This window comes from Prosopis cineraria, unplaced genomic scaffold, assembly GCF_029017545.1.
Source record: "Prosopis cineraria cultivar Desert tree isolate PC_DT_omini unplaced genomic scaffold, ASM2901754v1 PC8, whole genome shotgun sequence".
Classification (NCBI taxonomy): Eukaryota; Viridiplantae; Streptophyta; class Magnoliopsida; order Fabales; family Fabaceae; genus Prosopis; species Prosopis cineraria.
The window spans coordinates 11730889-11742359 of record NW_026555339.1 but is presented as its reverse complement, the minus strand read 5'-3'; positions in this window follow the sequence as shown (position 1 = coordinate 11742359).

Here is an 11471-nt window from a genome sequence, read left to right as displayed (position 1 = left end):
ATCAATTTATTTTATTTTATTTTTTAATTTATTTTTTATATATTTTAGAAAAATACCCCGAAATGAAAATGATGATAAGTTCCAATATAATATTACTTCATTATTTTTTTTTAATTTGTATTATATGAATTGAGCTAGTCAAGCCATGCTCATGAATTTATCAAAAGTCATGAATTTATCACATTCTCCATTTTCTCTTCATTTTTTATTTTCTTGAAAAATAAAATGAGTTAACTGGATCAATTCTAACCTATCAAGGTTAGCCATATAGGTCATGGGTTACCTGGTCTAGTTCAGAAAACTCATTTTTATTTAGGTTAGTTTTTTTTTCCCCAACCCAACCCATTCCCTATAATGGGTTATTGAAGCTAACTCACATGACTCAACTTATATTCTCAACTTTACTTAAAACTTCATGGGTTTTCCCCAACAAAAATCATGAATTTAAACACTCCAAAAAAACACAACATTTACGTTAAACTATGACACATATTGCATTATTGTTACCTTAAACAAGAGCACAAGCCCAGTAAAGCCCAATAACTAGTGTTTCAAAAACAAAATTATGTAATTACAATATTTTGTTTCATTATTTTTTCATTTCCAAATAAATCATTCTTTTTCAACAGACATGTAAATATTATTAGTGTTTGAATAGATGTGTAAAAAAATAGAGTAGTATGAAATGAAATGACTAACAAAGATTGGATGATTGAGAATTTTGTTTAGAATTCAATATGATCAAAAAGGTAGATTTCATATTTAATTGAAAAATATTACATGAAATAGATAGATTTCATATAAAGGTAGATTTCATATAATACATGAACATAGCATCTATCTATATTAAAAATATAAATAGATCGGGACTGATTCTTCATAATATGATGAATCAAAATTTAAATTCCTACTAAAAAATATGCATATATTTAATATTCAATTGTGCCTTAAACATAATTATTTTTAATAAAAAAAGTAATTGCGAGTAATAAAAAAATAAGAAGAATATTGAGGATGTCCTTGCAGATGCGTTTATTTTATAACAATAATGGGAAACTTTGAGTCTTACTAGTCCCATGCTGCAATAACCAAAAAAATTTAAAATAAAATAAAAATATAGGAAAGAAACAATGATTAATTAATTTTATCAAAATCATGAAACCTGAAAATGTGCAAGATTTTTTTTTAATTATCTTAAGAGTTCAAAATCATATATTATAATTTTGTATGAAAGAATAATTGTCTCTTACGGTTACATTCACTACATAAAATAATCATCTTAATTAGTATCATATATCAAAATCCTCATAGAAGACTAATCATCCCCGCCATACATAGTACCTCAATCTCTCTTTTGCAATCAAACATCATAAAAAATTAAAATATTTAGGATTCTTAACTGTAATTAATATTTTCAATAGAGTTCTTAAATGTCATTTCCCAAGACAGCATATCATATAAAGCTAATGATCTCGTCACTTAAAAATTTGTACAATTCCGCTATTGAGAAGAATGTCGTGCTTTTAGACTTAATTATTGTTGGCAATTGAAAATAAAATTATTGAAAAGGTATGAGGAGGGTGTGAAACTTGTACAATTAAACCCACTACTGAAAAACTAACAAAATCACTGAAAATTCACTAATTTCATACTTAGACTAAATTGTTGACGGGAACAGAAATAGAAAACTATTGAAAGGATATAAGATAGGTATAAAATTTAAATACTAAAAAGTAAAAACACCAGCTTTACTTGAATATTTACCTATTTTAAACTCAGTAACTTCTTTTTAAGAGAAAAGGTTTACGACATAGAAAAATCAAAGTGATAGACAAATTATAAAGACTAAAGACCTGTTTGGTTTAAATTTTTATTTTTTATTTTAAAAATTATTTTGTAGTATAATTTTAAAAACTGTTTTCCAAAACAAAATAAAATAAAAATCTGTTTGCTTGAGTTAATTTAAAAATAGTTTTAGCATTAAAAAATAAATTGAATGGTAATGATTATAATAGAAATTAGTTAAGATAACTGTAATGTTTAATAATCAAACGTAATGTATTTTAAAATAAAATTGTTTTTTTAACAAAAATTGTTTTAAAATAATTTTTTAAAATCTATATATAGATATATATATATAAGTAGAACTACAAGCAACATCTGATGACAACATGTATCCTTAATTATATTTTGTAAATTTATTTTAAAATTTTAATTTTTAAAAAAAGATAAAACTATTTACCCTCAAATATCTACCCATTATCTCAACTTCTTAAAAAGTATAACTATAAACAACATTTAACAAAGACATGTGTCCCTAATTTTATTGTCATCTATTTTTTTTAATTTTTAAAAACAAATAAAACTACCTTATCTTCAAGCATCTCCTCATTATCTCAACTTTTTAAAAAAGTAGAATCGCATGCAACATCTAATAACAATACATAGTGTCTCTGATGCTATTTACTTTTTTTACTTTTTTATTTAAATTTTTAAAATAGATAAAACTATCTTATCTCCAAACATCTCTCCATTATATCAACTCTCCATTTGTATTTACTAAAATAATTTATTTTATTGTTACTAAAATATATTATGAGGACAAGCAATTTGTCATTTAATAGTTTAGAATAATATAATAGTCATTTTATTATATTTAATTTATCACTCTAATATAAAAGAATATAAATTTACCTTCTAAGTTTAACGCATGTCTAATTAACAAAATATTGTGATTTTAAATAGCCATGCCAGACTTAATAATTTATAAAAACAATCTAATTTCTATATTTTAAATTCCTTATATTTTTTTAAATTTTCAAATCCCATAATCTATCCATTTTAATCATAACTTCCTAACTTCCTAAATGAATAAATAATCATAACTTTCTAAATTTTATTTAAATTAATATTTTTAAATATATAAAAAGTATCTACCATGAAAAAAATTTAAAAAAATTAAAAAATAATCAAACATTATAACTCTCGCTACACCCGATTTTAATTATTTATATAAAATTGGGTAATTTATATATTTAAAGTTTCCTTATATTTTTCTTAATTTTTAGATTGCACAATCTAACCACTTTATCATGACTTTCTAAATGTTATTTAAACTTAAGATTTTAAAAATATATAAAAAAAAAGTTCTCCACCATGAAATTTTTTAAATCAAACATTATAACTTCCCCTACGTCCGATTTTACTCATCTTTTATAAATAATCTAATTTGTATGTTTTAAATTTTCAGGATATTTCTTCTAATTTTTCATATTTCACAATCTATTTACTTTAATCATAACTTCCTATATTATTTAAAATTTAATATTTTTAAATTTACAAAGAATAAAAAATAATCAAACATTAGAACTTTCCCTATACCCTGAAATTTTCTCTACTATTATGGCTACTACCTCCACTCGAAAACTTTCCCACTATTATATCTTCCAAACTTCTTATTTCCAATTATAAAATTGAATTTAAAAGATAAGGAGAAATTTTAATTTTCATAACTTTCCCACTCAAGTATCAAAGACCAATCCCTTTTATAATTTTCAAGTAATCCTCACTTTTAGTTTCAATGCAACCGTCACATACCACTCCTACATTCAGTTTTTAGAATGTTAACCTATTTTTTTATAAAAAAACACAAAAACCAAAGGGTAATTTGCTCGTATCATCATTCCTGTGCTTACTCTCCCTGCTCAAAATAATTGCAGGATCCAAAGGAACATGAGTGACAAGATGAAAGCCATAAAGCACACTAGGTTGTGATGGGTTTTTGTGTGAAGAGGGTGAGAGGTTAGTGGAAAAGCTACAAAGCATGTTTCGATATGTAGAAAAGGTGGACAAGTTGTTGACATTGTTCGGGGCGTTGGGAAGTTTTAGAGAAGGGATATTCAAGTTCTTCTCGTGATGTTCTTAATTTCTTAGCGGCGTAATTAATGCATATGGAGACCCAAATATTGTTTGACAAAGCATGATGTAAATAAAGTTAGCTTCCTCAATAGAATATTCATTCTATGCCATATTTATAAGTAATTTCCCCAACATGTACTTAATTGTAAGAACTGTACGTTTTTTTTTTTAATTTCTATTCAATTTATTCTACAACAAGCTTTAAGGTTACAGTATAATAGGCTATTACAGGTGGAATTGTTGGAAAAAAATTGTTGAGAGATAGACTTCTAGAATGAGAATGGAATACCTGAAATTCGTACTTCAACAAAAAGGAAAATTCTTTGAAACTCAGGTATCAAGTTTTTCAACAACATACCAAGTTGTTTTCCTCATTACGCTGGATGCCAACTCAATTTAAGATGCTTTAAGAGAAAAAGTTCCATCTCATTAGGTTTTTTCTATCAAAAGTGAAACCAATTTATTTGATAAAAATTATTATTTCCTTAATATTGATTTTAACTGTTTTGGATAGACTCTCAAATTAAGAGAGCAAGTTGAAAAAAAGATAAAGTATGAGAGAGGATCAATCAAATGAGAAGTACAATTGAATTGAGTGATTGTGATTTTGAAGCTCACTCATAATCATATTGGTATAAGTGAAATATATATATATCATAAATTCTTAGCATATTGAAAAACAAAATCCTTATAGATGCATTTTATAATTTCATTATTTACTTTAAATATATGAATTTGTCTATCATGGATTGTGGAGGCATTACTTTTAGAACACATAGGTTTTTATTTTTGTGGTTGATAATACCAATAGAGATTGAGTTTTTGAGATAAGAGATGAGTCATACTAATTGTTGAATAAGGCATTAAGTTGTGTTCTATGACTTTTAATAGTATGCATTGTGATATTATTAAATTTCGTTTTTTGTAATATATCTAAATGTAATTTATGAGTTCATCATTTTTTATTTAAAGGCAATTTACTCTAGATTTTAAGTAAATATCATTATTTGTTTAAATTATTTTCAAAATTTTCACATCCTGTTCGATGCACGGGTCACATACTAGTTGTTTTTAAAAAATAAAAATAGTTTTAAAAATAATTGACCATACTAGTTTTTAAATTTTTTATTTTTAAAAATAAAAAAATTAACAAAAAGAAAACAAACAAGTCCCAACTAACTAGCCAAAGGCATTTTTGTCCACTTTTAATTTTTATTTTATTTTCAACCAAAAGCCTTAATCCTTATCTGAAATTTCTGTTTCACAATCTTCCAATGTTATTAATACCCTCACAAGGATAGCGATGTCCGAACCATAAAAATCTATTTCACTTTATTGGATTACATTAGATTAAAATTAATTGATTGACAAATTGAGTTTTGAATCATTAAATTAATTGACTCAATATATTAAGAGACAAGAGGGCCAATATGTGTGTGTGTTTACGCAATTGTATGTCACATTGTCACTGTTCTTATTCGAAGAGATATTTTCTAAAAAATATTATTTGGCCCGCAGGAAAAGTATTCAATTCATTTATTTCCCTTTTATCATAATTATGACCCTTATCATGAGATGGCTCGATCGATCATCCATTTTTTTATCAACATAATTGGAGAAAGAGTGTCGATTTGAAAATTCAGTAAAACAAAAAGTCTTCGCCTGCAAATGCAGGGGTGTTACTATTTTATATACGTTTTATTTAAAAATTTAAATAATTCAAAATTTGAAGAGGAAAATTTTGAATGAACGATAGAAATACTTTAAAAAGAGAAAAATGCAAGTTTATTTTCAAAATTAGATTTAAAAATTTTTAAATTTTCAATTTAGCATATTTTTCTACCTTTCTATGAACTATAAAATTTATTCATATTTAATTAGTAAAATTGTATTTATATCCTCTAAATTTATACAAGCTTTCAATTTGATTCTTTAATTTAAAAATATCTTTTTTAGTCTTCTATTCCTATACCAATAATTTTATTAATGACAATTGTTGATTCTGTAATTTTAAATACTGACAGAGAATGCTTCAATGATTATCTAATCATTGTTTGTTTTAAATAAAAATAAGTCTACCAAAACTCAGCCCCAATATTTAAAAAATTATAGCCATTGGAAATGCCAAAAAAAAAAACAACTCGAATGTTTCATTTAGATAAACACAAAAAAAAAAATAGTTTTCCTAGCCATCATTTCTTAAAAAAAAATTTCGGATAAATCAATCACTTCTTTAGTTTTTTTTTGGACTTAGTTTTTGGTAGGATTAATTTAATTTTAAATATAAAAATGATATCAGCATTTAAAAATTATCGGCTAGCATTTAAATTTGCGGAGTCAGTTTAAAGTTTAAACATATTTTATATAAAATAATTTTTGTTAATACTGGATTGCTCAAAATTTTAATCATGTTTTTAAATTTTTCTTTAAATAAAAATTTTCTCTTTTCCCCCTCTTAGTTTGCTAAAAAAGTTGAACAAATAGCTCCTTGCAAGGGGAAAAAAATAATTTGTAATAGCACAAAAAATAGCCATGTACAGATAATTAACTCCACAAGTAATGTTTGTACCTGTCCTCAACACAAAAATATTTCAAGCCCAAATATATAAGTTTATTAAAACAAAATATCATAATATAATTAACCATAATAACAAGAGCTTGGATCTAAGGACCAATAGTCCCTTGTACCCTTGACAAACTAATATTTAAATTTTTGCTAAAAAAGTTAAAGAGATATCCACATTCAGTGCTTAACCTATCTTGAAAATTGCTTTTGATAAAAAAATGTGTGTACAATAAAAAAAGTTGCAACCCACCATTTCTTTAAACTATCAACTTAATTTGATGTTAGAAAAACAATTTTGCCCTTATATTGGTAATATCTTTAACTTATTTTTTGTATGGCATTTGATGTCCAATGCAACCTAATCATATATTCAAGCAAACGTCCTAGAATTTTTGGAATTAAAGAGTAAAAATGTCTCGAAAATTTTCCACAAGAAGTTATGAGTACCCTTAACTTTTAATTGAAGCAATATCACCCTAAAACTTTTCAAAAACAAATAATGTTGCCCTATCATTAACCCACAATCACATTGATCGTTAAATGTTGTGTTGACCAAAAAATTTCCACGTCTCCCTGAGGTTCTTCTTCCTTAACTTCTCTCTCTCTTTCCTCTCTCTCTCTCCTCCCTCTCACCCTTTCACTGAACCTTGAACTATTCCCTCTTTGCCATCACTCCCGCAACTACCACTTCAACAACATTTGTCACTGCCAAGCATGTCGCCGGAATCGCGATTGCTTCTGCCATTGAGGTAGATCACTGTGTCGAAGATATGGGGAAGAAGAGTGTGTACAGTCTGATGTCGTTCACGCAATGGATGGTTTCTTAGCTACACATGTGAAGTGGTCAACTCCTATATTCCTTTTCCATGTCGTGTTCGTCACTCCCTCATTGTTCGGTAGCAGGCAAGCATGAGCATGGTTAGCGTTGAAGTTGGCAAAGAGAAGGACCTATAGTTGATGAGGCTGTAGACTTGAGCCTCAGACATGTGAAGATGGGGCTGTTTGGCATGCTTGCGCGTTCGTTTGTGAGGGCTTTTGTGGCTACCTAAGGCTTAAGAGGTTGAGAAGTTTCTACAGCAATGATGGCATTCAAATCTCTTGTTAGTCTTGCTATTCTTGTAGGTGGAGCTGTCCTTTCCATTCAAATCTTCGACTGATTTGGAATCGTCGGCCTGCGGCATGTGAACGAGGGTCATCATACCCTTACAAGCCCATGAATGAACGATGGCTAGCTGTTCAACAAGAGGGTGAGAGGGAGGAGAGAGAGGAAAGAGAAAGAGAAGAAGTTGAGGAAGAAGATCAGCTCAGGGAGACACCTTCAGAGTATTTGTTAAAGAGCTCCTTGAATTCTTGACTTCTTCCAACGGCATACCACCGTTGGAAGCACATGCACACTTTGTAGGTTCTCTCATGTTCAGAGTTTGGGGGGGAGAGAGAGAGGGATGCGATGAGTGTGGATGAACAAAGACAAAGGAAATGGGAGACAGGTGTAACATTTTCATAGGTTAAAAAAATTATGTTGGTCAAACATTAATCAAAGACTAGAAAAGGATAATATTATTCCACTTTTAACACTTTCAAAATGACATTATTTCTTTTTAAAGGTAAAGGTAGTCATAATTTCTTTCAAAAAACTTTCAAGACATTTTTGTTCCTTAATCCAAATTTTTTTACAAGGGGTGCATAGTATCTTAATTTTCTTATAATAATGTTGCCTTGAAACTTTCAAAAAGAGTATAATTTTGCCCTATCATTAACCCACATCTACATTAACTGTTAAATCCCTTCAGTTTGACCAAAAAATTTACAGGTGGCACTACAATGTTTTAGGCTTATGGCAACAATTAACTTTTGCCCTATCATTAACCCACATCTACATCAACCGTTAAATCACTTCAGTTTGACCAAAAAATTCACAGGTGACACTACAATGTTTTAGGCTTATGGCAACAATTAACTTTGCAACAGGTACACAAATGTTGCCTTAGATACGAATAAGCAACAGTTTTTCTAGTATAACTATTAATCTTGATTATAAGTAACAAATACTAAACAACACTTGAAAACCTTTTACCTAAAACAAAATAGGCAACCGTTTTCTACCTATTATTTTTTTACTTTTTAAAGAGGTGATTAATATAACTGCTGGCTACAAAATACTCAATCAAGTAACACAATTAACCTGTTTCTATTCACAATAAGCAATGGTTTTAGTCTTGTTGCTTAGTATTATAATCGATAACAGACAATACCCATTGCCTGTAATGCTTTTATTTAGTGCCTCTTTAGTTCAGTGGTGAAAGCCTATATAATCTCGTTTAAGTCCATATAGATGATTACAAAACTCATTTACATTATTTGGATAATTTTTTGAAAACTCCGAACAATCGTACATAGGATTCTTTGCTGCATGTTGCGTAAAATCTACTAGAGGTGCTTCTGCATTTAAAAAAATCACAATTGGGTTTTCATTATACTATATTTGATTATAATAGTCATAGAAAATTAAACAACTTTATAAAAATCATAACTTTAAGATTATAAGAAGTTGATTTTTTGACCAAAAAAATTCATAGGTGATGGCAACTGGCAAGCTAAATGGGATGAGTAGGATGAAGCGTGGCTCTACATGGCTTTCAAAATTCCGAGAAGATGATTCCTTTGAGAAACTTCGAGCTGGACAACGATGACAAAAATACTCGCGGCTCTGAAAATTCTAAGAAGCCCACATCTTTTGCCAAGAGCTTAACCCAGTTCAATGTTGAAAAACACCTGGACTTAGATTTCAGGATTTTCCGATAGAACTAAACAGAAAACGGAACAACTCACCATCAAGTTGATTCCAGGGTGATCGGAACTCATTGAACTCACAAACTTCTTTTATTTAATGTTTTTTATCTCCTGAAATTTATGGGTTTTTTTTTCCCCAAGCGAAAATCATGGATTTAAAAACTTCCAAAAACAAACAAAATTTGCAGAACATGAATTTCAAGGCTAAATTATTAGACATTGCATTATTGTAACCTTGTATAAGAAGCACAAACCCAATCAAAAGAAGGCCCAATAACTGTTTCCTAAAATTTTAGGATACAATATTTTATTCTATTATTTTATTTCCAAATAAATCATTTTTTCACCAGACATGTGAATATTATTAGTTTTTGAATAGATGGTGAAGGATAGAGAAGAATAAAATTAATGAGTAAAAAAGATTGGATCATTAAGAATTTTGTTTAGAATTCAGTAAGGGTTTAAGATTTTAAGGACAACGGCAGTAAGGATCCCCAGAAGAGAAAAAATGTAGTGAAAGCCAAAGACAACTAAAGGTTCATCTGTTTATAAGTGAATTCATGAATCTTGAATTGTTTACAAATAAATTAATGAACATATACCCTATTAATAGATAAACCTTTAATTATATATTTTCAACCTTCACTGTTATTTTTTCTCCTCGTCACTACCATTCTCCAAGATTCCCCCCATCAATATCATAAATTATATATTGATTACTGATGTCTATATTATATGTATAATTCTATATGAAAGAATAATTATCTCACCCGATTACATACACAACCAAATAATAATAATAATAATAATAATAATAAAATAATAATAATATAAACATCTCATTAGTATCATATATATCATAAACCAGGATAAGTGATAGCATCTGATCACTTGATAACATATCAATATCATAATCCACATTGAAGACTAATCAACTCAATCAAATATCGTAAAGCCAATCTAAAAATAATATAATATGTTGTGATATATACTGATATGTGATCTAAAAATAATCCCCGTTGCTATTTAGAAGGGTGGATTAAGAAAATTGTCCTTTAGAAGGTAGAGAGAGATTATTTATAAATTATGGCATTAATTTTTAATATAACTTTTCCTTTTTATCCACATTAAACGTTAATGAGAAAAAATATATATGTTATTAAAATATGTATATTTAATAGAGACAAAGTTATAAACTAATTAATTTTTTTGATATAGTTAATAAGTTTTAATATTTTTTCTTGATTTCAATTTAAGTATTGAAAATAACTTATAAATATAAAAAAAATACTCCCTCCATTAAAAAAATATGAGGTATTTTTTTACATAAGTTGTTCAAAAAATAAGACATTTTAGGTCTTTCAAAATTTAATTAATGAGGTTTTTCAAAATATTCTTAATTACGAGTGTAAGTAATAATAATTTTTTAATTGAGACACCATGTTAAATAAAAATAAACAAGAAAAGAATGTATAATTATTAAAAAATTAACTAATTTATGGGGATTTAATGCTTTTTTTTTTTTGGCCTGAGCGATGTGTGTGTGTGTGTGTGTGTGTGTTGAAAAACTTCTATACTTTGTGTTATTTACATTAGGTGCTCGTTTAACTATTGAATAATTTACAATTACTTTATTAATAATTTATAACTATAACTTTAACATTTTATAACTATAACTTCACATATTCAATAGTTAAATTAATCAATGTAATTATTGAATATATGAAGTTACAATTGTAAAAAGTTAAAGTCATAGTTATAAATTACTGATAAAGTAATTGTAAATAATTAATGTTAAACTTTATTAGTAACACATGATTATTTAATTGTTAGATATGTAAAATTATAGTTATAAAAAGTTAAAATTATAGTTATAAATTGCTGATGAAATAGTTATAAATTAATTATTTAATTGATATAATATATGTTTTATAGGGGTATTATTATCTTTGTAGTCTAATTTTAAATTACACTCATGTCATTTAGGACCTAGTTTTGATGTTTGAATTTTACGAGACTTATTTGTAAATAAGTCTATTCATGAAATCTATATTTTTTTTCTTTTTTTTATCTTGATCTCACCTCCTTGTTATTGTATATTTTTGTATTATATGTGGTTTCTTTTTGAGAAAATGACAAAAAAAAATTACCTCAGATGATAATTAACTACTGCAACATACAATAATTATTATTTAGC